Source organism: Lygodium microphyllum, chromosome 7 (assembly GCF_053477565.2).
Source record: "Lygodium microphyllum isolate KBCC chromosome 7, Lygodium_microphyllum_v1.1.10, whole genome shotgun sequence".
Lineage (NCBI taxonomy): Eukaryota > Viridiplantae > Streptophyta > Polypodiopsida > Schizaeales > Lygodiaceae > Lygodium > Lygodium microphyllum.
In genome coordinates this window covers 65,847,882-65,875,220 of record NC_141141.1, presented here as the reverse complement: position 1 = coordinate 65,875,220, position 27,339 = coordinate 65,847,882, and positions in this window count along the sequence as shown.

Sequence of the window (27,339 nt, the reverse complement as noted above, 5' to 3'; positions counted from 1 at the left end):
AACGAGCTCGTCCGGAAGGTAGCATGGCGGAAGGTTGGTTGGTGTCAGAGCCGTTAGTGCATATCTCACAATGGCTACCAACGGTGGAACCAGACAATGAAATCATTAGGGCCAAAAACGCTTCAAAAATGGCACTTGTAAGAAAGTGATTAAGTTGCTAATTAGTTGAGGTTTAGGAAGAATAAAACCTCTAAATTTGGTTATCCAGATGTGATTAATGAGAGAATATTTGGTTCATTGAAGAGGTCGGCCATTAATTGCCCTCATCTTTTAATCCAGGTCAGGGGTCACCTTTTCGGCTGTTTATTGTCTTGGAACTCGAGAGATTTTGTATTTTCGAGATTTTCGTATGAACTTTGGAGAAGGTTACAATGGAATGCTTGGCTACTGTATAAGGTTATACTCTGCATCTTACACATATATAGCTCAAGTGCACGAAATGAAAAAAGCACTAGAAACTACACAAACAAATATTTTAGAGTTGACAAGTCAGATTGATATTTTGAAAAATGTTAACAATTCATTGCAAGATAAGCTAACACGCTTGAGAGAAACTCCAGTAGGATTTAGAGAGAGAAAGAGACCATTAAAAAATATAACCAGCTTGTGTGAGAGAGCAAAGAAAAGGAGACTAAATCTTACAAAGAAATATGTCTCTAACATACTAGGCATAAATATCCGAGAGAATGAGGAAAGAATCAAACTTTTGAAGGAAACCATGAATAAGAAAGATATTTTGAGGATTCTTAAGTCACCAGAAAATGTGGATTTGAGAGGTCCAACTCTGAGAGAGTTAGTGAAGGATTTAAAAGGCACAGTGAAAGCAAATGAAATCGTAGAGACATGTGATACTATGGGTATAAGTTGAAAAGGTTATCGTGCTATCTCTGGATTATGGTTTAAAAATCTTAAACGCAATAGGGTAACTATATTTGGATTGCTCCGAGCCCTTGCAGTTTCGACTGCAAGAATTTCCATGAATCGCAAGATTCCACATGTTTTTGGAGATTACATTCACATCGAAAGGTCTATGTCCTATGAAAAACAAAAAAAACAGGCAATTTTTTATTACAATGAGTTTAACAATATATGGGTTGATCTAAAAAAGGTGCAAATTGCAATGGTTCACATGTATAAAATCACAGTAGAAGAAAGTTATGGTGTTCTAAAGTTTGCCTTGAAGTTGGATGAAGCACAGATTCAAAAGGGACAGAAGATGGAAAGAATTAGCATTTGCCTCATGAACATGGCATTGGACCATGGAAATGGTGAGGGCAAAGCTCCATTGCATAAGATCCAATCCGAGATGGAGATTTGGTGGATTGGTGCAGCCCAGGTACCAATTGAAAATCATCAAACGTTGAAATGGTTGTTCAACCATACAGGTATTCCAAATATCATTAAGTCTCAAAGTGAAGGCGAAATGTTGGTGGTTTTGCTATTGACTGCAGGGCATTGGTCTCCTCTCTCACTCTCGATATCCGAAGAACCATATATATTGTTGATCCACTTCTCTCTGTGGAACTATTTGCAAAATCTGGTTCTAATATTTCACCGTTTTTTCGTAGCTTCGATAGTGTGACAAATTACCACATCTTTTTCCCTTATGTAGAAAGGTATTTTTCTTTTTCTGTAGAGGAAAATTTATATTCATTTGCTTTCACCCTTCTACTCACCTCTTTTATGAATTTGCAGAGGGCATTGGAGTCTCATCTACATTAATTGTCTTTCAAGGGAAATTATCTTTATGAATTCTCTCAGCGGTGTTCATGGTCAAGCACGAATGTATGTTGAAAGAAAATTACTTACTTTGATTTTATTTATAAAGAATATTTTGAACTTACAAAGCTTCCTTTTGCAGTGCTGGTAGACTCGTTTCTACATTTTTGGATACAACATAGGAGGATCTTGCTGATCCTCGAAGGCCTTATACTTTTCTTCTACAAGAAGTTCCATTGCAAAGCGATGTGCATTCTTGTGGATGGAGAGTTATCTCAAACATTTGCAGAACAGTGGATTCAAAGTTGTTACAAATAGAAGGAGTGAATGTAGGTTAATTTCATTTGATGTTTGTGTAATCCTTATCATGATTTCTTTTCACTAACTTATAACATTTATTCTTACAGTGTAGAGACTATCCTGAATCATATGTTTGGTGGATAAGGGAGAGATGCATTGAGCTAATTCTGGACAAGGCAATCACACCATATGATCCTGACTCCCCTCTTCCTCCCAAAACTTCAATGGCCAAGGGCACAAGCAAGGGAAAGGGTAAGGACAATGGCAATGGTAAAGGCAAGGGCAAGGGCAAAGGCAATGGGACCACTGCTGCAGAGTCTAAGAAAAAAGGAATACCAATGCTCTCTCCTCTGAAATTTGATCCATCCCCTCTTAAGCCCCAAGAAAAGAGACTACCTGTAAAGGTGAAAATTTTTCAACAATCAAAGAAAGGCCCTGTGAGAAAAAATATCTTTGAAGAGATCGATAAAGAATCAAAATAGCAAATATAAGCATACACGAGCCTTATTATTTTGGCTTTGTACATTTTTATGAAATTTTTGTACCTCATTGTGTAATGAAAATTTTCACTTGTAAATCGAATGTAATGTACATTTTATTTATACACATTCGAAAGGCAACTTGCTTCATAATAGCTTATGAGTTCCCATTAAAAAATATCTTAAGGACAGTCTATTAAGATAAATTCTTGCCAAGTTTTCATTCTCAAGGCTCAAAACTCACAATTGTGGGAGACAAACAACTCGTACAAAAGAAAGAGCGCTCGACTCTTTTACCAATTATTACACCATTCACTTTGAACTTATATCTAGGGGATGTATTGTCTAGCAATTCCAAGGTATCCCTCACATCTTTCAGACTCCAATAGGAAGTAACATTCACCTTCTTTACTTCTTCATGCGGCAAAACGTGCACTGCAAGTTTATATGGTGTGTAATCTGTATCGGAATCCAAGGGAACCCAAATGCCCAATCTTAGTTTGTATCTCCTGTAATCAAAGCCCAAAGTAAGAGTTTGGCGACGGATACTGTAAGCCAAAGCCAAGGATTGAGGGCATGCACTACACCTCAAGATATCACCCTTATGGTCGCACTCTCTAGATTTCCAATGCGTCCCTATAGTGTTGTCCAAATCCTCTTCCGAAAAGTTTCTACTTAGCCAGGATACCTTTGTTCTTTGTAAATTTGCTGTTTTGAAGCAAGCCACGAAGATATGGAGGGGTACAAACCATGATAAACGTATTCTTCTTGAGATCCTTTCAGCTGTCATGGACTTTTTAATATCCTAAGATATTTTGAATTTGAAACTCTGCACCGTTACCTTGTCAGGAATCTCCCAGTTTAGAGATGAAAGACTTGGCAATGGCAAATCTTCGATATTCCCATACCTATCCGCTTTAGAGGGAACCACATACTACGCATAATATATAAAAACCTTGCATTCACTATAAAAAGACACAGTTTGATCGGCATAAATAATGTCTGCCAATACCTTATGAATGGCATGGAAAGTCCCACTTAGGCTTTCCACAGGTTGCCATTCAATACTTGTTGACGGAAAGATATCTACAATGACGAACCGTTTGTTAGAACTTGCATAAATGGAAAAGAATTATATACGTTATTCAACTTATAACTTACAATGTGTTTGTTGGGGAACATGTTCGTTTGGAGGCAAGTGCATATCCTTGGCCATGTAAACATGTTGCACCTTGACAAACCAGCCTTCGAGCATAATTTTGAAGGCAATGATACGCCCCTTCCAGTGATGTTTTATATCATCTCGTTTTCTTCTTTTCACCTTATGAGAGCCCTTGCAAGATGGCAGCATGGTAACCCAATCGTTTACAGCAAAGGTTTTGGGCTCAAAATTTCCATCTACTCCATGGCTATAGACTGTGCAAGAGTGTATTAAACGAGAAGGGCGCCTGGAGGAAGCCATGAAAAGAATGAAAGCGTAGAGAAAGAAGCTCAAAGAGGGGTGAATGAACTAAAAAGTAGCGCTAAGAACCCAAATGAGTATGTATTGGGCGCCAAAAACAATATTGAAAGATCTCCCGACTTTCAAAAAACTCAATATTAATTTCATCACATCTCTATCACGTATTTTGTCAGATTTGTAAGTAAATAACGTCTTTGGGACTCCAAAACATGTCAGACTTTAGGGGTTTTGGCTAAAAAAGAAGAGAGAATCACGAAATGGACTCCACTATCTCTAAAAAGGAGGAGACAAGAATACCATATTCTTGCACACGTGGTGAAGTCTCTTTGGCCCTTTCCTTAATCCCGTGATTAACAAAAGTGCATTTTTTGAAGCGTTTTTGGCCCTAATGGCTATGGATGCTGAAGGACGATGATAGGATGACTGGAGATGTGGTGGTTGGAAGTGGGGTAGAAAAAAGAATGGATGCCTCAATGGAAGAGAAGGTAAATCGCTTTTGTATGTTGCACCATGCCTCCATGGAGACGTGGCTCGCCAAGTACCAGATTGCAAGGCAAGATCGAGAGGAAGTGCGAGCTGAATTCCGACACAGTACGCATCACCGACCGATTCGATATCCCGAAGGCATGGAGGAGATGCCGCAGTTTATGTCAACACAATGGTTGCATGGAGCCTTGACCGCAGCATCCAGCGAAGGGACAGAGGTCTCAATGGAGGAGTGGGAGTTCTCGAGGGGATGTAGTCCAAAGGTAATGAGGGGTTTAGAATGTGTCATATCTAAATTTGCTTGCTACATCTAATTTGAGTGTTTCAATGTGCAGTACAAAATATATAGTGCAGCGTGGTCGCGCGGACGGCATTTTCGGGTGGAGCGTATTGACCAAATGCGCTCCCTAATGGATTGTGGTGTCATGGCAAGGTTTGAGCAAGAGAGCCGACAATGAGCAATGGATCCGAACACGGTTGTGGATGAGATGAAGTATTTTGGAAACTTGCAAAGTATTATTACGGTGGATTACCGTAGCTTCTCCATGATACTATTCGATGTGCAGTGGTTCAAAGTGGTACTTGGAGGAGCTGGAGCAACAATTCGACGAGGTCCATCTGGATTTCTCGAAATAGATTCCGAAAAAAAATGAATGGATTTGCGCGACACCTTTGTGTTGCCGGCCCATTGTGAATAGGTACAAATAGTCATTTGCTTGCTAATTGTAATACGACATGGTTTATGTCACAATGGTTTGAAGTCGCTTTGTAAGTGTTTGTGAACAGGTAATCTTCTATCCAAACCCCCGACAACCTCGATGGTGGTATGTTATACCTTCAACTCCTCGAGGTGCGAGAGTATATGATCAAAGCGATGTTCCAGGCATAGATGAAGAAAATATGCAAATAGAGGGATCGATATTACAAGGGGTGGAGGCCACCGCAAGCTTGGAGCCCGCATCGGCTAACAATGATGGAAATACAGAAGTCGTAGAATTTTTTGAGAACGAGGCAGACTCGTTCTTTTGTGGTGACATGTCTATCGACCTTCCAGTGTATGCAGAGTTGTGTCAGGAGATTAACATGGAACCATAGAATACTTCATTCTTGGAGAATTGTATTACTCAATTCGTGTTTAGATCTTCCATAAAGGTAGATAAGATATGCATTTTAAGAGGGATTTTTCAAAAATGATTTATATTAATGTGCTTTGTATAGTTTAAATTGATTATTCTAACATCATTTTTTATCTGTGTAGGTATCGACATTTTCACGATGAGTCGAGGGATGAGCGATGAGGAGTTTCAAGACATGATGGCACGCATGTCTCCAGATCAGCTTGCGAGATTCAGAGAGATGGCCGATCAGGAGCTGTCTCGTTCTTTGTCAGGGCGCTCTACTAGATCAGCTTCAGCTAGATTAGCTTCAGCGCGATCAGATGCTTCAACTTCGAGCAAACGATCTCGACGCTCGTGACTTGGGCCAGAGGGAGGGACTACGACTGTAGGAGGATCAGGGGGGTGTTGCTGTGGAGACACGGACGTGGTGTCTCCGTCTCGTCGTTCAGCTGGAGCTGCGTCACCTCCAGGATTTGTCACACCTGTGGGGACGTCCACTCCAGTTACTCCGGCTTTTGCGCAGTCGTCGGCAGATGGCACGCCTTTTGGTGGCACTCCTTTTGGTGGCACCCCCTTTGGTGGCACCCCTTTGAGTGGCACTCCGGGAGAGGGTACCCCCGCCAGTACACAGGATGTACAGGGGTCTCCTGGATATGCCCAGGAGCGTGGACATAGATGGGAGAGAGCCCATCTTAGGCACACTCCTAGGGGTTATGGATACCTAGTGGATGGCAAGTCAAGAGCCATCATCATGAATGATGAGGGGAGGAGGGTGATGGCTCGCATAAGGGAGTTGTGCCAACAAGTTTTTCGGCACAACGTCCTGGATCATTGGAGAAACATACCGGAGGGGAGCAAGGACTACATAGTAGCATCCTTCCACGAGGAGTTCCCGGTGCCAGCCGCAGTGGATAGATTCTCTACGGGCTGGATGATGGATTGCATGTGTGCATACATGTCACATAGACGATCCGACGCACGCAAGGCAATCAAGAGTGGGGCTCCAAAGCCCAAGTGGTTAGATGCAGACGACTGGCGCCAACTAAGGGAGGAGGCTACAAATTCGCCAGGACGTTGGAGTCAGCAGCGGGAGGCGGCGAGGGCACGAATCGAGGCCGGATCGGTACATCAACTTGGGATATTCTTTGTACTGACAATCATGTTTCTAATAGTTAGCATTTTGTTTTCTTTGCAGCACTCCATTACAAATCGCGATCCGCAAGGCCTTGAGACTTGATATGCAGAGAGGCACGGTCTCAGGGCATTGATCGACCGATTGTATAGACGCGGCGGCCTTGTAAGTCACTCATCTTTCTTGTCCGTAGTTACCATGAGATATTTGAATGCATTATTGTATGGTGGATTGATATGTTGTTTCTTTTTCTGCAGAATCCGTTTGATGCTCCTTTGCACCGGGACGAGCTTTCGGGGGACGAGGATTTGTAGCTCGCCCTTGGATCCTTAGAGCTCACACACCTTTAGTTTTTAGTTGCCCGATCTATGTAGACATTTTCTATGTACTAGTGATATCGTTTCATGATTGTACCAATCGCATTTTATGCGATCATGTATTTATTTCATGTATCAGTTTTATGATTTCAGTATACATTCTTTTTGTTTGCAAACGCTTTGTATGCAGCAGTGTAGAAACTATTTTGTATGGCTCTCATACAGCACACAGTGCTATATGTGGTAGGGCAGCTTGCTGCCCTGCCACAATTTTTTTTTTCTCTATTACCATTGCTATTTGCGTCGCAAATTTACTGCACGCATCACTATTGGCGTCGCTATGAGCATCGCAAATACTCTGCAACCGTTGCTATATGCATCGCTATATGCGACGCATATAGCGACGATTCTATGGCGTCATCAATAACGACGCTTTTTGCGACGACGGGGGCAAATTTTGTTGTTTGTATTTTCGTCGCTTTAAACGTCGCTATAAGGTCTATATCTTGTAGTGTTTCATGATGATAGCCAGAGGTAGATTTGAAGCTTGCACCATTCCAACATTCCAAATGCTATGTAAAGTTTATCCTTGAGTGCTCTAATTTGTGGCATATATAGTGATAGTTGGGTGGATGACGGCAAGGAAAGTTCATGGAGAGTTTGGAATATACATGGTATATTGATATTGAGCTGTGCAAGGAGTATTTGGTGCATGTCAGTGGACTTCATGAAACATTCCAATTTCTATTGCAATAAGAGATTGAAGTAGGGGTTTTAGAGCTTGTTTGAGGCTTGGGTTGACTTGAACATGTCTATAGAGACTCATAAAATTGTATTAGATGTGTGAAAAGAATGTCTACACCATAAAGATCTTTTAACAATGTTGTAAGTAATGATTGAGCTACAATTATCATTTATTGACTTCAAGCTTGGGTGTTGTTGCTATATATTTAGGCCATTAATTGTGTTTCTAGGAGTTTGCATGTTGTTTTAGTGGATTCTCGGACAATATTGAGCTTGAATATGGTTGGAAGAAGGTTGTTGAGGCTGGTAACTAAAATTTGGTGTGCTAAGTCAAGGAAGCAGTTGAAGCTTTGTAAGGCTCAAGTACACTTATTAACTCATCTTATATGTTGTGGTTATAGTTGCTCATGTATAATGCAATTATCGAAGTGTCCATAGGGTTCATGAGAACTATTCTTAGTCCTTAATACATGTGGGTATTGTTACAACTATATATATCATCTCTCACTTGACTTGGGTCTCACCTATATATACTAACTCTACATCAATATGAATCATTCTTTGGGAGCATGTCTTGTGTATCTCTCTCGTACTCTCTCTCTCTCAACATGGTATCAGAGCTATGGATACGTAGCAACAACAAGGAAGATAAGTTGTTTCATTGTTTATACTTGATTGAATTCTTTGCACAAGTGATGATTTGATACATAAACTTGTTCAAATTAGAAGTATTAGTCAAAACCGCTTGTCAATTGGAGTCTTGGATCAAAAGTTATGATAGTTCAGGATTCAAGACAGCAATTCTGCTCTAATCTGCGGTTCTTTATTTAAAACTGTATTTCTAATTACATTTCGTTAATTCCCAATTATAGTTTGTTAATCGCTCGTCTTCGTTAATGATGTTGATTACGACAAGCAAACATCTTGCTATTTTTAGCGATTTTTTATTATCGTTCACGTTATTTGCTCGATCGAAATAGCACTTTTCTTATATGCGTCATCTCATATTGCACGTTACGCCTCTCTATTTCGGGCTTTCTTTTTTAGTCACTCAATACTGTTCGTCGTTCTTACGTGCATATCCCTATTTTGATTGTCATGCGTCTCAACCACGCTCGTCTTGATCATGGTTTGTAGATTCTGCGATCTCATCTTATTTGTTTTCTCTCGACATACAGGCATGGCCAATTGCGTAATTGTTAACGTATATCCGTCTGGCCAACGTTCGGTTCCCTTCTTCCAAGGACAAGGCTTTCCTGGGTGGAAAGCAAATATGATGCTAATTCTTGAAGGTGACGAATTATTTGATATTGTTTTGGGCGACCTGTCTTGCCCAGTTCAACCTATTGATGTGATAAATAACAATTCTGTGATTACTGATGGTCCATTATTTGAACAATGGAAAATTGATCATACTAATTGCATTCATCGTGACAAAGTAGCTTGTCGTTATATATTTTCTGCACTTCGTGACTCACTTATATTGGATTTCTTTCATCTGGAAACCTCTCATGCTGTTTGGGAGTATCTTATCTCAACGTTTGAGAATAAATCGGTCATTGAAATTTTATATCTCCAAACTTGTTTGAAGAATCTTCAATATAAGGTTGGTACTTCTATGCACTCTCATATCGAGGCTTTTAAAGACATTATCAATCAGCTTGGTGCTGCCGGTGCTCCTATTGCTAAAAATCAGATTGTTAGTCAACTTCTTCATACCATCAAAGATCCTTTATATGATAATATCATCACTATTTTGTTTAACAAGGATGATATCCACTTTGACAAAGCATATATATCTCTTATTGAATATTCTCAATGTCATGAGCATCATTTGGAAAAATCTAATGTTGTTTTGTTCACTCGCCAACAAAGGGATTTTGATGTTGCTTTTGTTGCTCGCAAGCATCCCGCTTCACGTTTTCAGCAAGGTGGACACCCTAATCAAGGTAGTAAATCTTCTCGTCTTGCTTATCCTAACAAACATTGTTCTTATTGTGATAAGAAAGGCAATGTGGCTTCTGATTGCTGGGCACGTCAATATGATGAGGAGCATGGAGTTACTAGAAAGAAATCTCGCTCGTCCAAAAGTTTTCCTCCTTGTGATTATTGTGCACATACATATCATCCATCTCGTCGTTGTTATAAACCCCGATATGATGAAGAACGTTCTCGAGCTTATATTGTTCAACAAACTACAATTGATGATGATCATACTCATCAGGAGCTCAATTTCGTCCATCATGATATCTCTCCAGAAAAGGTACTTCATGTTCATGATGGTTCTCTATTCATCATTGTTTGAGGTGCCACTGGAAACATGACATACCAATCGCAGTGGCTTCACAATTATCATTCTCTTCCTGTCAAGAAGTTTGTTTACCTTGCGGATGATACGACTTGTCAAGTCAAAGGAGTGGGTGATTTATATCTGGGGATTGTTTCATCCACTAGAATATTAAGAGGAGTTCTTCATATTCCAGATTTGCAAAGAAATTTTCTTTCTATTGCTTGTCTAGTTGATCTTGGTTTGTTTGTTGGCTTTGATCATAATCAATGTCGTATAGAGAAAGAAGGGCATACTATAGCACTGGCTCCTCGACATGGTAATCTATTTGAGCTATCATTGAACGATACAGTTGCAAATGTTGTTACTGCCCCTGGAGATGCAGATTGCAAATTATGGCATCAACGATTTGCACACTCCGATTTTGCCAAAATTCTTGAACTTCATCGTCATGGTCTTGTGCAAGGTATGGATCTTAAATCTCATCCACGTATGGGAATATGTGAGTACTGTGCACTTGGAAAACACCATTGTTCACCTTTCCACACTTCTACTTCATCACATTCCTGTGCTCTCTTGGATTTGGTTCATACCAATATTTGCGGTCCTTTTCTTGCCTCAAAGTCTCAATATCGATATTTTATAACTTTCATTGATGATTTCTCACGGTACACACATGTCTATCTTCTTCGACATAAGTCTGAGGATTTATCTATATTTAGACAATACAAGATAAGTGTGGAGCTTCAAACTGGATTCTCTATAAAGACGCTTCGCAGTGACAATGGCGGTGAATATATATCCAATCTATTTGATGACTTCTGTAAGGATCAAGGTATTCATCATGAGTTTACAGTTCCTTATTCTCCTCAGCAAAATGGTGTTGTTGAGCGCAAAAATCGCATGATTCTTAATGCTATACGTTGCATGCTTATACACTCTGGTTTGTCTCGAAAGTTTTGGACTGAAGCACTTCTAACAGCTGTTTTTATTCAAAATCATCTTCCAACTACTGCACCTGCTGGTAAAATTCCTATAACAATTTGGACAGGGAAGACACCTTCAGTCTCTCACTTTCGCACATTTGGCTGCATTGCTTATATTCATGTGCCCAAGGACACTTGACATAAGTTGGATCCTCCAGGTTTGAAGGTTATTTTTCTTGGTTATTCAGATTTTTTCAAAGGTTACAAATTTTATGATCCTTCTTCTCAAAAGGTTATCATTAGTCATGATACTATATTTGATGAGAAGACTATGGGTGGCGCATGGTCATCAGATGTTTCAGATGATACACAGTCTTTGCTTAGTACATTTCCTTACTTGCTTTGTGATTCTACTAATTCTGATGATCATAAACCTCCTTAACCTCCAAAGAAGATTGATGAGAATTTGGAGATCTATGTCTATCTTCCTATTGAGATAGAGCATGGATTCTATTCTATTGAATATGATGTCTTTGATGATGCTATGTCTGTCCAAGAGGATCCAATATCGTATATGGAAGCTATCAATTCGTCTCAAAGGGATCAATGGCAAGAAGCTATGCAAGCTGAGTACGATTCTTTAATTTCCAAAGGTACATGGATTCTTACTGAACTCCCCCAAATCGTATTCCTATCAAATGTAAATGGGTTTATAAAACCAAGACCAAAGCTGATGGCTCGTTTGATAAGTTCAAAGCATGACTTGTTGCAAAAGGTTACTCACAGATTGCAGGAGTAGATTATCAAGAAACATTTTCTCCCGTTGTGCGCTCCACAACTGTTCGTATGATTTTGGCTTTTGCAACACTATTTGATCTAGAAATTCACCAAATGGATGTTAAAATGGCTTTTCTCAATGGAGATCTTGAAGAAGAAATATTTATGGAGCAACCTGAAGGTTTTATGATTGCAAGAAAGGAGCATCTTGTATGCCAGCTTCATCGTGCATTATATGGATTGAAGCAAGCCTCTCATGCTTGGTATACTAAGATTGATGAGTTCCTCACATCTAAAGGTTTTGTTGCATGTTTTGCTGACCCAAATCTTTACATCAAAAGGGAGGATAAATATTTTATTATTATTGCTTTATATGTTGATGATACTATTCGTGTGTCAAATAATATTGCTTTCTTGGATGCTATGAAGAAGCTTTTATCGACTGCATTTGGAATGGTGGATCTTGGTGAGATACAATCTTGTTTGGGTATTCAAGTTCAACGACACCGACAACAAGGCATTCTTCTTCTTCACCAAACAAAGTTTATTAATGATATTGTTAAGAAGTTTGGGTTGACAAATGCGCACTCTGCCAACACTCCCATTCTTTCAAGCTCTACCAAGGGTACATCTACAACACACAATGAAGAATCAGCCATTCATCAACCTTTTTCTTATCTTCTTGGCTGTCTTCAATTTATTGGTTTAAACACAAGACCAGATATTTTATTTGCAGCTAACTTTTTGGGATAGTATCTTTCTTCCCCTTCCACTATTCATTGGAGTGCTGCAAAACGTATTCTTAAGTACCTCAAGGGTACTAAGGAATTTGGTCTTATTTATCATCGTCGAGAGGATTCTTCTTTATCTTCTTCAACTTCTCTTGACCTTATTGGATATACAGATGCTGATTGGGCGAGTTCACACTTATCCATGCGATCTACAAGTGGGAATTGTTTCTTTGTAAATGGATGTTTGGTTTCTTGGTCCAGCAAGAAACAACGATGTGTTGCGGTTTCTACAACTAAAGCCGAATATGTTGCTGCATCATTAGCAGCTCGCGAGCTAGTTTGGCTTCGACAACCACTTGCAGATTTGGGACATCCTTCATCATCTAGTACACCTCTTCGATGCGATAACCAAAGTGCTATTAGTCTTACCAAAGACTATATACAACATAGTAAATCAAAGCATATTGCTATTCATTATCATAATGTTCGACATGAAGTCAAGAAAGGTTCCATTATGGTGGAGCATTGTCCCAGTGATCAAATGGTTGCAGACATCTTCACAAAAGCTCTTAGTGAAGCTCGCTTTAGCTCATTAAGACATGCACTTGGTATTGTTCCCAGTTCTTATCTCACTGATTGAGGCATGTATCATTGTATTCAAGAAAACTTTATGGTAAATCATTTTTGTATCGTAGGTATGTGTAGGGGCTCGGGTTTTTCCCTTGTTCTCCCCCAGGGTTTTTTCACTCGCAGCAGCCAGAGACCTTTGTTTGAGTGGGGATGTTACAACTATATATATCATCTCTCACTTGACTTGGGTCTCACCTATATATACTAACTCTACATCAATATGAATCATTCTTTGGGAGCATGTCTTGTGTATCTCTCTCGTACTCTCTCTCTCTCTCAACAGGCATTTTGATACTATTATAGAAATTTTAGGAGTACTTGCTTGTATGCTTTGATGTAGGACTGAACATACATCTTTTGCAACTAGTAGTGGTTAGAGGTGGTCAGATGCATTGTTGAGGTTCCAACTAGTTATTGTTGCTGTTAGTGACTTATTGCAGCCTATTGATGTCAAGAGACATCTGATATATATTGTTAAAATGTATGTATTTTATACTTTATCGAAGATTTTTTAATTCTATATTTGTTTCTTCTTTGAGGATTAGACTGGACAACGCCTACACAAGCTTTAGAATTCCAATTCAAGATCTCAACCTTCTATGTTGCATATCATATTTGGTGATTAGTTGTATCATTCTTTTTGGTACTCGGATTTATATCTTCATTGTGTTGTTTATGGCTTAGTTGTAACAACATTATTATCTTTATCTAGCATATTGCTCATTTTTCTGCTATTGTGTATTCAACACATTTGCACATGCTTATGTTTCATCAATACATTCAAGTGCTCTTAGATATTCGAATGCTTAAGCAAGTTTTGAAATGTTAAACAATGAAACAAGTACTCCATATCTCGTAATATAGTGGACATAGACAATGAAGGCAAGATTTATGCAAATTTTTCTCTCTTAACTTGTTGGTTTTTGTATTAGAAAATTTCTCTCCAATTGTTGGAATGACTATGAGTATCATCATAATGATGGCCATTCGAATGCTCATTTCGAAGTATCTATTTCTATGCATATTTCAACGTCCATGCTGATTATCTAGCCTAACATTTAAGACTTTTTGGCAACTACTTCTGTGAAAGCATTTGCTAGTTTATTCTTCATGCTATGTAGCATAGTGTAATGGGGTGAAATAGTAGACAACACTGAAGTATTGATATTGGCACAACCATTTCTTGCCGTTTCTTTTTTGCATGATTTCTTGAACCCAGGGACATCTTTGCTTATAGTAGATAATTTGAATGTATATCTTTGATAGGAGCTTTGTGCTATGATATCACTTAAAGTGTCTTTAGGGGCCAAAGTCAAAGTCCTCATCTTAGTATATTTGTTAATTCCCATATCTAAATTACCTTTTTGACACCACATTGTATTTACTTTTATAAAGAAACCACTTAAGTATGTAGTAACAAACATATAGACATAGTACAAATCTCTATCTATGGATCGTCAAATATTGACTATATGCCCAAAATTGTTTTATAGTACCTATTAGAAATTGCAGAATAAATAATACATTTTCCTCAAGACCTTGAAAATCACCACGTGGTTCTAATTAATGGTGATAGCTAGTAGATCGGACCTAAAAATTTGTTAGGCTAGCAAAGTGTTGCTACAGGGGCTAATATTGGCTATGCTTGAGTAACAAGGGCAATAGTTCCTTGGAGAAAACCCTCACACATGTAGATTATAACCACACGTAGTAGACGATGCAGATTATTTCCTGACAGGATTCACTCGTTACGGGGAGGCCTGAGCGTCCGACCAGCGTATAGGCTAGTGGCATTACCATGTTGCAACCGCCAGCACCTATGTACCAAAGACCGACGTCCAGCCAGAGGTAGAGGTCACGCACTGTATATAACATTACAGCTGGTCTGGACAAGCATTCTCAATCGCTAACCAGCGGACACATCTGATTAGCTTCGGTTTCACTTTTGATCTGAATAAATAAGACACAAGCAAGCTTGTAGACGCCCACACTTTTATCATGATATCGTCACAGCAACTTAACCTGTTGGGAGGCAAGTACGAGCTCGGGCGCACTCTTGGTAGTGGAAGCCAGGGCAAGGTGAAGTTTGCAAGACACGTGCGCGGTGGCCGGCCAGTGGCGATCAAGATTGTGAAAATCGAGGAGGACGAGGAAGAGGCGGAGGAGCTAGAGCAGCAGCTGAGGGAGGCAATTCGTGAGGCGAGAGCCAAGGCTGGCGAGACTTAAGAGGGAGCTGTTGCAGTGCGAGATAAAGAGCTTGAGCCTCACGCGGGGCCATCCGCACATCCTGCAGCTGGAAGAGGTGGTGACCAGCAGTGGTGAAGAGGTATGCCTGGTCCTGGAGTATGCCGGGGGAGGAGACCTGGAGAAGAGGGTACAAGAGAATGGCAGGCTGAATGAGGATGAGGCACGGCGCTACTTCAGGCAGCTGGTGGAGGCCGTGGACTTCTGCCACAGCAAGGGTGTGTACCACAGGGACATCAAGCCCGAGAACCTCTTCCTCCTGAACGACCAGGAACAGCTCAAGCTGGGTGATTTCGGGCTGAGCACCATCTCCCACGATGGCCTGCTCGACACTTTCTGTGGCAGCCCGGACTATCTCGCCCCGGAGATCATCACGATGGCTGAGGATATAAACGGCAACGGCCGGGGGGGCTACCAGGGTGCACCCCCCGACATGTGGGCCTGTGGCGTTGTCCTATTCACTCTTCTAGCAGGCGAACCTCCCTTCGATCAGTCTCGATGCCAGTACAAAAGAATCTGCAATGCAGAATATTCCTTCCCGGCCTGGTTCTCTTCTGAAGTCAAGACGCTCATTTCCGGGTTGCTTACTGTGGACCCGTGCCACCGCACCACAGCCGCTACAGTCCGGCAAGACCCATGGTTCTCAGCTCCAGCCAGTGCTGGTTCTTGTCCGCACACTAGCACCACAATTCCTCCTGAAGCTTCTGATCACAACCATGATCACCCTGACAATACTCATGAAAATGATAATGCTGCACCTGCACCCAGTACGCCACATAGTGAGCCGTCCTTTTATCGTGGTCTGCCCCGTGTCTTGCAACTCGTCTCGGTCGACTTATAGTTTCCGGACCCCTTAATGACGATGACCTGTCAGTGCGCCTCAGCTCGAATGTCTGCGCCCCACCCGCGTCAGATCACATGGTCCGGCTCAGCGCCAGTTCCGCGTCAGATCACATGGTCCGGCTCAGCACCAGTTCCGCGTCGGATCATATGCTCCAGCTCAGCACCTGTTCCGACGACAGGCTCAAGAAAGCTGCAGCTGCTGCGACTCCTATTAAACAACCGTCGCGACAGTTCAAACGCATGGAGAAACTCATATGCCGTCTGCGCCAGCTTTTCTCTCGTACAAGGCTCAAGAACCACGTGCTTTCCCTGTTCCGACGTCGGCCACGGTGCAGCTGCTGCGGCCTCTGACAGACGGTCGAGGGCCGAGGCACTTCAAGAACAATATCGACAAACTCATATCTCGTCTATGCGATATAATCTCTTCTACAACGCTCAAGAACGACTTTCCTCCCGGCTACACGCAAGACTCCACTCCACATCTGCTCACAACATCGGCGGTGACCTAATGAGTCGCAGCCGGCCTGAGGTGACAAAATACGATGTCAATTCTCCCCTTCAAGCCTGTGTGCAGCTTCTTTTATACAAATATCAATTCTCCCCTGCTGCTTTCTCTCGGGAGTGCCACTCACGCGATTGATTGCGAGATTCATGAATATATTTTTTGCATGCACATAAATTGACATATTGCAGCAAGTCTTTGGTACCAAAATTATCCTTATTCGTGTTGCGGTAACCCATGTGTGATCCACACAACTAAACTTCACTCATAGACGCGTTATTACTAGGAACACACTTGTGAACTCGTGATCTGAATATCGTTAAACTTGTGATCTTAATATCATTAATATCACCCAATTACATTTACTAAGGTCATGATCTTCTATCGCTAAGGTCATTTCTCTTTTTGAAATAAAGAGATTTAGCATTCTCTATTAACTACACCATATGTCGACAAAAGAGTTACTATATTTAATACAATAAACAGGCTCTCTATAAGATTACATTACCAAACGAAGCTTTTTTTACTACAATTTAAAAAAGAAACAAGGAATCTTCCTAAGGAAAGGGGCTCATTTTATGTCAAATAACATAGAAGTATGTTTGATACCCTTTGAATGCATGCAATATGGATGATTTCTTATAGATGCACCTCCTCAAGCCACTAAGTATGGATTTAATTATTTCCCTTCTTTCCACATAGTTGATGTCATTTTCCCTCTTGGATGCTTCTTCTAGCACAACAATGGAATTGTAATAGATATGCCAAGGTGTGACATGCATTAGCGAATACATTTATCCTGCTCTACATATACACACGTAAATCCATGGAACGCTTATTTCCATAAATGACATTATAAAGGTAACTTTAAACGTGCAGAGAAACATATACTATCTTCACTTAATAAACACTTAATTATACTCATCCCAAATTTCAAAATTGTGCATGTGCTATTTCATATTTCCCTTTGAGACAAAACATAAGTTAAATAGAACACTTACACATACACATACATAAAGAGAGAGAGAGAGAGAGAGAGAGAGAGAGAGAGAGAGAGGGAGGGAGAATGAATTGGAAATCACGTAACAGCTAGCAGAGGATGAATTTCTTAGAGCCCTCTTAGCTGGGGATAGCCCACTTGGGGGGCTATCAAAGCCCTATGGTGGTGGCTGAGATTGCGCCACCTGCTGCCCGCGTTTCAGGACGAGGTAGTCGCCTGCCCAGAACTGCACCATTTCTACAATCCACGCAATGTTGTTCACGACGTCGACCAATCCCGAGGTTTATCACTCCAGGCTGATTTTCCCTGAGGTAGGGAAGAAGTTCCTAGAAGAAAACAGGAGCTGATATGGCCTCCTTTGTCCTCCCCAAGTCCTCCGATGGAGGTAGGTTGTAGGCAGCTATGGAGGAAAGAAGGATAGGATGAAGAAAATGACAACTCATGTGCACTTAGTGATAACTGGTGCTGAGGGAAGCTGAGGAGATCAGAGATGGCTCTGATACCATGTTGAGAATCAGAGTTTGCAGTAGTAGAATGTGTGGACAAGAGGGAGAAGAGAGCTTAAAGTACAAGAATGAAATCTTGCTTACTAAGTTGCTTAGAGTACAACTTGGGTACACTCTCTCACACTTTGATAGTGACCCATAGGCTGTTTATATAGCCCTTTGCCAGCTAGGGTTAGGGTTTCCCTTGCCACTAGGGCTATTCACACTCATCTGCCCTTATACTCCCTTGCTTACAGTGGGTTTCTATGCCCATCTTCTAACAGTACCTGTATCCCGAGCAGACCGGGGTCTCACTACATCCACGTCTCTGTAGCATCCCCCAAAACCAGTTCCTCGGTCCGGCCAAGTCTGGAGTGTCGACCTCGTATATTGGAAATTGAAGCATCAGAGCGCACTGAAGTAGATCTAACATAACAGCTTGATGGTGTCTGAGATAGCTCCTGGTCTCCCATAACTTTGAATTGAGCCATTTGATCTAGAGACATACATATGAAGATCTTCTATAGCTCCTCGTCACTCATCCCTTGACTCATCCTGCAGATCTAAATATCCACAAAGATCACCTGCAAATTTTTTTTTTGATGTTAGCCTAATCAATATAAACCAAGCAAAGCACGATAATATAAATCTTCAAAGAATGATCTTACTTAAAACACATATCTTATGTACCCTTATAAGTGATCCCTCAATGAATTAAGTAGGTGGATGCTCCAAGTATGAAGTACCCTATGGTCCGATGCCAATCTCCTAACACAACTCTATGTACACTACTGTAATATTCCCGCACACTGCGTACCGTAAATATTGACTTCCCGCACGCCGTGTAAATCCTGTGCAAGGGTATCCCCTACATCGTATTATTGGTAGCTTAATCCATACCATTCACGCTCAAAAAATGAGGCCTCCACATTGTGAATTAGAGGCTGGGGTTGAAGACCGTAAAAGCCGCGAGGGAACACCCTTTTTGAAGGGGCAATTGGATAAATTTTAGGCAAATTTTTTTAAATTATCCCTTCCCCCAGCCGATGCATGGCTGGAGGAGAGGGAGTGTGGGGAGGAATGGCCTAAGGAAGAGTGAGTAGGGAATGCATGAGGAGGGAATGGCATGAATCCTCCACGTGGTGGAGCTTCCCTTTCCCCCCCCCCTTGCCTATATGAACTCCCGTTAGGGAGAGAAGAAAAAGGAGGGGACGGTGCTGTGAGAAGGAGGAGAGGACGTTGCTGCCCCGCCGTTGGGGAAAGGAGGGAGATCAGGCCGTCGCCGTCGTGCAGGAAGTCGCCGCGCTGCCGCCACAGTCCGCCAGCCCGCCATAGTCCGCCGCCATTCCGCCCTCTTCACGACGACCCCTTCCCAATCATTGGATACCCCCCCCCTCGACGTTGCTGCAGGCCCCAGAAGCTTCTTAGAAGCTTCTTAAGAAGCTTCTAAGGATTAAGGCCATAGGCCTTGATCCTATGCGACTTCTCGGTTTTGAATCCGGTTAGGAAAATCCCTATTCCCAAACAAGGAGAAGATATCGATCCCCTAGCCGTCTCGAAAAGCGAGAGTAAAGGAGTCCGTAACCACGACTACAATGGCTCCCAAGAAGTTGCAAGGCGGGACTGTGGGAGGTTCATCTCCAAGCATACAAGTGGATATCTCCCCGATCCCACAAGTCCAGGTTTTTTCGAGTTTATTCTCACATAAAGAGATGTTTCGGCACGCTTAATTCCATAAGGGAGAATGCATTTTACGCTTAATTTTAATGCATGTGGCAGCGTTAAAAATACATTTGATAAATTATCTCTTTAAACATTAGACAAGGTTTATGCATGTCATGAAATTGAAACGGTTGCATTTCCAGAGTTGTCCGCCTTAGAAGACTAGCTGCATGTTGCTATTTTGGAACATTATCAAAGTAATGAGTCTAAACATATAGGGCAAAGAAATGAAATTGATAAGTGCATTTGGTTACTATACATGGTAGGAATAAGCGTGTGCCGCATTTTAGGCAACATTTTCCTTGTAATGATTCATGAGGAAAAGTTAACACCCATAAGATATTGTCCGAAAAGAAATAGAAGAGTACGAAAATGATCTTATGGACTTGCAAGTAGCATGTAACATGGAATAAGTTAACACTAGCTTTAGTTTGGTATGAACTTCATTAACTACATTGTAGCTAGGGAAAAGTTGCGTGTTGCATAGTCATCATGCAGAAATTTCATTCATCAGGAGCCGTATTTAGGAAAGGTTGCATGGTTTATCAAAGCATAAGATTCTAAAGTGTAGACAACAAGGTTGTAAGCATGATTATTTGATGTAAGTCCTAGTAGGTCCTAGGAAAGTTAGTATCCAGATTATCATGCATTTTTACTATACCAAGGAAAGATAGAGTTATTGTGAACCATGTGATGCGTAGGAGCAATGAATCACATGTTTACATGTATTGTGTTAGTTGCAACTATTTTTCCTCTTTTAGATCTAGTTTATTGTCTCTAGGAAGGATTCATCCTTATCGCGAGACAAGCATAATGAATTACCCAAATCACCTAGCCACAAAGGAATCATATGGTACGATAGACACCCCGAACACTAACTAGGTTAAGGATTCGGCCAAGTTTTCCAATTGTCGCTAAGTCAAAACCTTCAAGCCAATAGTCCTAACCACATTCCCAAAATGTTGAGCTAATTGGATGCTCATGTAAACAATAATCTAGGATTCCTACCTTAAGGACCAAGCGTTCAAAATGATGAAACTCGAATTGAGTTGGATCCCTAGGACTAAACGTTGTCGATTTAGTGAAATTAAGGATGGGGTGGGTAAAAAGACACCCTAAATCCTCCTTCTCGTCTGAAGTTAATTCCGTGACCTGAATACGCCATTCATTAGGCGAAATGATCTCTTGGAATGGAGGCGACACTTGTGCAGTAAATTGCAACGTCACTTAGCCTTGCGGGTTGATCGTAAGAAGTTTTGCCATTCCGTGGATTAAGGTTGGCAGGTTCTTGCACGAGTTTAACTTGCAAGGGGAAAGGGTAGTCATCCTCTTACTCTATCCTCATTAGGGAAAATTTGTCAAGTTAAGGGAAGCTAGGTATTTGCTTGGACGCAAATGATTAGTCAATAAACTAAAGCGACATGGTCGCCGGAATCTACCATAAACAAAACCTAAAGTATTGGCAGGGTATGACCCTAACCCAAGGACGATAGGAATCTTGCCAAGTTGCAATTGATTCCGGATCGAATGCGGGTTGCATTCGGAGAGAAGGAGTCACTCCTTAACAGTTTGCCAGCTAAACATCCACTCGAATTGATTGTGCTTGTAACAGTTTAGAAGCACTGTTTGCATTGTTTGCTCAATGAACTAAAGGATGAAAAGATATCTAAATACTTCAGGTTGAAGGCCTGAAGGGAGAGGCAGCTTCAGTTACCCCCGACTGCCTGCCTGACCCTAACCAAGGGGGTTGATGACCGCGCCGGGAACGTGGACCGAACCCGCCGTGAGAGGTCTCTCCGTTGAGTTCTACTTGGAGCAGGAGGACGCTTGGGTGCCAGAGGGGGCTCTGGCCGTAAATCCCTCGCCTTCCGGGCCCCGCACAAGAGGCTAACGTGACTCGGGATTGGATCTCGAGGCCCGCATACTAGTCTACGGGCAGAAGCTTGGAATAGTGATCCCTGGTGGATTACTGGATAGCCTTCGGGCGGATTATGATCAAGCCTACGGGCGGAACTCCTTGTATTTCAAAGATAAAAGGATAAAATGATAATAAAGAAGTTGTTTGACATTGTTTTCTTTATGTCCTGTGATAAGATTACGTGAAGGAACCAGTACTTAACAGGGTTAATCAAAGAAGCTGTTTGTTATATGTCAAATTAATGTGGTAGGTAATTACATAACTAAAACAAATCGAGGAAAGTGCGGAGTATGGACCATGGGTCTGTCCTATGGATGGGTGGTCCCAGTTAGACGGGAACTTTTCTCAAAAATCTTCAACGAACAGAGGGATGATCATCTTCGTCGAGCAAATAACGAGAAGGATGACTTAGATTTACATGTTACCCGATTCACGCTGTTTTAGGGGAACGGAATGGGACTATGCCTTATGGCAGAGAGGTTGAGCATGGCATCCCTCTCGTTTCCCATTCTCCTTGAACCAAGTGCAGCGTGAATCCGCTTCGGACCTGGCGTTTCTGCGTAAAGTAGTTCGCTCGGGTCTGACGCTAGGTGCTGCTAGCTAATGACCAAACAGGAAAACCTTAATTCCGGTCGATCCTAAGTGGGAAACGGCCAGGACACTTCTGCTACGTGGCAGACGCGGAAAGACCTAGATTGCAAAACCCGTAACATTCCATGGGAGTGCCGGGCGGAGTTCTCTAGACAGCCTTTCCGATGGACTGCCAAGACGTGTCCTAGAAGATTCTTGCGGACACGTTAGAGTTGGTATCAGAGCCGACCAACAATGGAATTGTTTTCATAAGATTTCATTAAAAATGAAGTAAAGAAATTGTTCATGTCCAAACATTTCCTCATCTTCAATACTGTCTTACAGAATTACGAGGCATGGAACAAGTTTTTGGTGTTCCGGATCATGTTTATGACTGCAATGCATTCTCCGCATTATAGGCAGGGAATTGAAATGATGAACATCCTGGAGCAGATTTATAATCCATCACCTCTATATATAGAGCGAAGATGGACTGGGTCTTCAGGAATCTATTATATAGCTGCCCACCGGTTCGCTTATCTACAGACCAACCTGAAGAGGATCAAGTGGTTGGAAGATTTGAAAGTCCTGAAGCTGTTCATTTTTGTGGAAGCTCACGTAAATTCGACTTTGCATATTCGAGGTCGGAGAGTTGAATTGAACTCATATGTATATGAGGAAGTAACCCGTGTAATTCCAGCTGATAGGATTAAGGTATTGGGCCGCCATGGGAAGTATGGATTCCAGCGGAAAGGATATCCTGAACTTCCGATGAATTATCGATTCCTAAAGATTCATGACCCAAAACCCTACTATTACACAGTTCCTGTAGACAAATCCAATACAATGTTGTTCTCCCCAAACTAAATGTAATGATTGGATTATCAACACACGAGATGTTGTATAAGGCTACGCCATATAAATATAAATAAGGACTTCTTTTTATCACTATCCGATTGTGCATCAGGGTTGTTGCAAAAAGTTAAGTAGCTTCATGAGTTACGAGATAGCTAAACTAAATATAAGCTAATGTCAATTATCATATAATAATGATAAGAAAACTTTTACTCAAGCACAACCCCAGGTACAGGTTCCAAATTCGCCCCCTACATCAAGTACTACTGTGATCCAGGAGAAGAAGTTCCTCCTCAAACAGATAAAGCCACCCGAATTTGACGGGAGAGGCAGATTCGTCCAGTCGGATGCTGAGATTTGGATTGAATCTATGGAGGATTACTTCGAAGCAGCTGGTACAGCACCTACCAATCAGGCCATGCTCGCCAAATTAAAACTCACCGGTGAAGCCAGACTATGGTGGAAACAATGGTGCAGGGATCAAGGGATTTCAGAGGGGTCCGTTACCTGGGAGAAGTTAAAGCAAGCCGTGCAAGGGAGATATTTGCCGCCTGCATATCGTACACAGAAAATGAATGAGTTCTATGAGCTAAAACAGTTAGGACTCACTCTTGACGCATACTACTCTAAGTTTGTCTCACTTTTAAAGTATGCGCCACAAATGGACACGACACAGCAGGTGTCCAAATTTTGCGCGGGCTTAAATCCACCTGTAAATACCCGTCTCGAATCTATGCGTCCATCAGATCTTCAGGATGCACTCATTCGAGCGGCACCTATAATTCAGGAAGTGCAAGCTAAACCAAGGGGTATTAAGAATTGGTCTTATAGCGACCCGAACAGAGGGGCATTCAGACCCCAGGTTAAGAGAGTTGAAGGCCACAATCAGGGACAAAGGAAGAAAGCAAGGACAAATAACATCAACAACTTTGTTCCTACTCACGGTAATGGCCGAAACCTCCGATGCTTCCACTGCAATGAACTCGGTCACTTCAAAAAGCAATGCCCCAAGCTCAGCGAGAGACACCGTCGAGGTGCTGGCCGCGGTCAGGGAGCCGCCACCGGTGGTAGAGGAAGAGCTGCCTGCATTATCAATAGGCAAAGATGTGAAGCAGAGGAAGAGGAAGACCCGACTATGGAAGCGGAATTCGAAAGAGCGACGGTCCATGCCGCTTTACACAAGAAGGGGCCGAATCGCCAGTTTTCGGTGATTCAAACACCATCGGACTATCAAGGTAAAGGTTTCAAAACCTTGATTGATTGTGGCAGTACACATTCCTTTATCTCACCAGCATGTGCTAAGAGATTAGGAATAGCCACAGTAGAAGCACCTACCCTACTTGTGGAATTGGCAAACGGTCGTGAGGTAACTTGTACTAGGCAAACTGCTAAGGAGGAGTTCTATCTGGGAGGAAAGAAAACCTCAGTCAAATTCAGAGTCATGAACTTAGGCATCCATGAGTGTCTACTCGGGATGGATTGGCTTAAGCCTAATGATGCCCACATCCACTGTGGAAAGGGTCAAGTTTCTTTTCGAAACTCTGAAAGAGAATTTGTTACAACTCAAGGTGAAGCGAGAGTGCCAAGAATCCAGTTAGCCAAAGTATCGTGGATCATAAAAGGGGTTAGGAAAGGATTACCTGTTTACTTGATCAAACTCAACAAGTTAGATCAAAAGCAAGAGTCTCATGAGGGACCCTCTTGGCTAAAAGAATATGCTGACGTATTCCCTGAGGAATTAACTGAACTTCCACCCCCAAGAGAAGTTGATCATGAAATAAGGTTAATACCTGGAGCTGCGCCAATTGCAAAAAGACCTTATAGAATGTCCATTCTGGAGGCTATTGAGTTGAAGGAACAACTCAAGCAACTGTTAAACCAAGGCTACATCCGGCCTAGCAATTCACCATGGGGAGCTCCAGTCCTATTCCAGAAAAAGAAAGATGGGACACTTCGACTATGTATTGATTACCGTGGGTTGAATCAATCAACATTCAAGAACAAGTATCCTATTCCTAGAATAGATGAGCTTCTTGACCGCCTTCAAGGTGCAAAGATCTTCTCCAAAATTGATCTCAGGTCAGGTTATTATCAAATCAGGATCAAGGATGAAGATATTCCAAAAACGGCCTTCAATACAAGATATGGGCACTTTGAATTCTTGGTTATGTCATTCCGGCTTACAAATGCACCTGCCACCTTCAATAGATTAATGAAGGATATTTTTAGACCATATCTTGATGACTTCGTGCTTGTCTTCTTCGATGACACTTTAGTCTATTCTAAACAGGAAGAAGATCATGAACCGCAACTTCGGATTGTCCTTGAGACAATGAGGTCTCATAAGCTGTATGCAAAAATGAAGAAGTGTGCATTCTTCAAGCGTCAGATTGAATATCTAGGATTCATAGTATCATCAGAAGGAATATCAGTAGACCCAGCCAAAGTCAGAGATGTGCTTGAATGGCCAATACCAGTATCCGTCAAAGAGATACGTAGTTTTCTTGGCTTGACAGGATGGTATAGGGTCTTTATCAAAAACTATGCTTTGATTGCAGCACCTCTTACCGACTTACTAAAAAAGCAGACTTCTATTACATGGTCAACTCCCGAACAAAATAGCTTCGACCAATTGAAGCAATGTTTGGTATCAGCACCTATTCTGAAACTTCCTGACCTCAATAAGGAGTTCGAGGTAGTAACTGATGCCAGTATTCTTGCCTTGGGGTGTGTTCTTATGCAGGAAGGTCATCCAGTAGCATACTCTTCAAGGAAATTGAAGAGTCACGAAAAGAATTATGCCACGCATGATCTGGAGTTATTAGCTGTCATCCATGCTCTAAAGCTTTGGAGACACTACCTGTTGGGTAACAAGTTTACTCTAGTAACCGATCATAAGAGTCTCAAATGGATTTTTACCCAGAACGAGCTCAACATGAGGCAACGTCGATGGATTGAAGTATTCGAGGAATATGATTTTGAAATCAAGTATCGACCAGGGAAAGAGAATGTAGTTGCCGATGCACTCAGTCGCAAGGCATTCCTAAACTCCCTAATCTTGCAGAATCCATCAACGGCCAGATCTTTGGCTACAAAGGTATCTATGCCAAGCAACCCTATACTCGAACTAGCTAGAGAGGAAGCATGCCATGACTTAGCCTACCAAGCAATGATAAAAGAAATATCTACCAAGGATCAGAATCTGAAGTTACAGGCCAAGTATCATGAATTTTTTATTGACAATGGACTTATTTATTACAGAACAAGGTTATGTATACCAACAAGTTAGTCACTTAAGCAAAAGATATTATGGGAAGCTCATGATTCCCCTTTCGCAGGACATCCTGGCTATGCAAAAACTCTTAATGCAGTTAGGAAGAGCTACCATTGGGAGAGGCTCAAAGGTGACGTCCTCAAATATGTCACCGAATGTTTGTCTTGCCAACGTATCAAGGCTGAACATGTCATGATGCCAGGAAAATTGCAACCACTTGACATTCCCCAAATGAAATGGGAATTCATCAGTATGGATTTTGTGGTGGGCTTACCCCAAGTCCAAGGAGGATACAACTCCATTATGGTTGTAGTTGACATGCTTACTAAGGTTGCACACCTGATTCCAGTAAAGACAAACTATAAAGCCTCCGACATTGCAAGAGTGTTTATCAAAGAAATATTCAAGCTACATGGGTTACCTAGAAGGATCATTAGCGATCGAGATTCTCTTTTCACTTCACACTTCTGGAAAGCTATCTTTGAAGCTATGGGAACTCAACTCTGTTTTAGCACTGCCTACCATCCCCAAATAGATGGACAAACAGAACGAGTAAATCAAATCATTGAGGATATGCTTAGGGCTTACTGCTGTCGGGAGCCGAAGAGGTGGATTCAATACTTGCCGTTAGTAGAATTTGCTTACAATGCTTCTTACCAGCAGAGCATTCAAATGACCCCTTTCCAGGCACTGTATGGTCATGATTGTCGAAGTCCCCTAAACTTTTCTGATCCTACCCTAAGGGTGGAAGCTTCAAGACAAATGTTGGAGGACATGGATGACCAAATAAAGTCAATAAGACAAGACATACAAGCAGC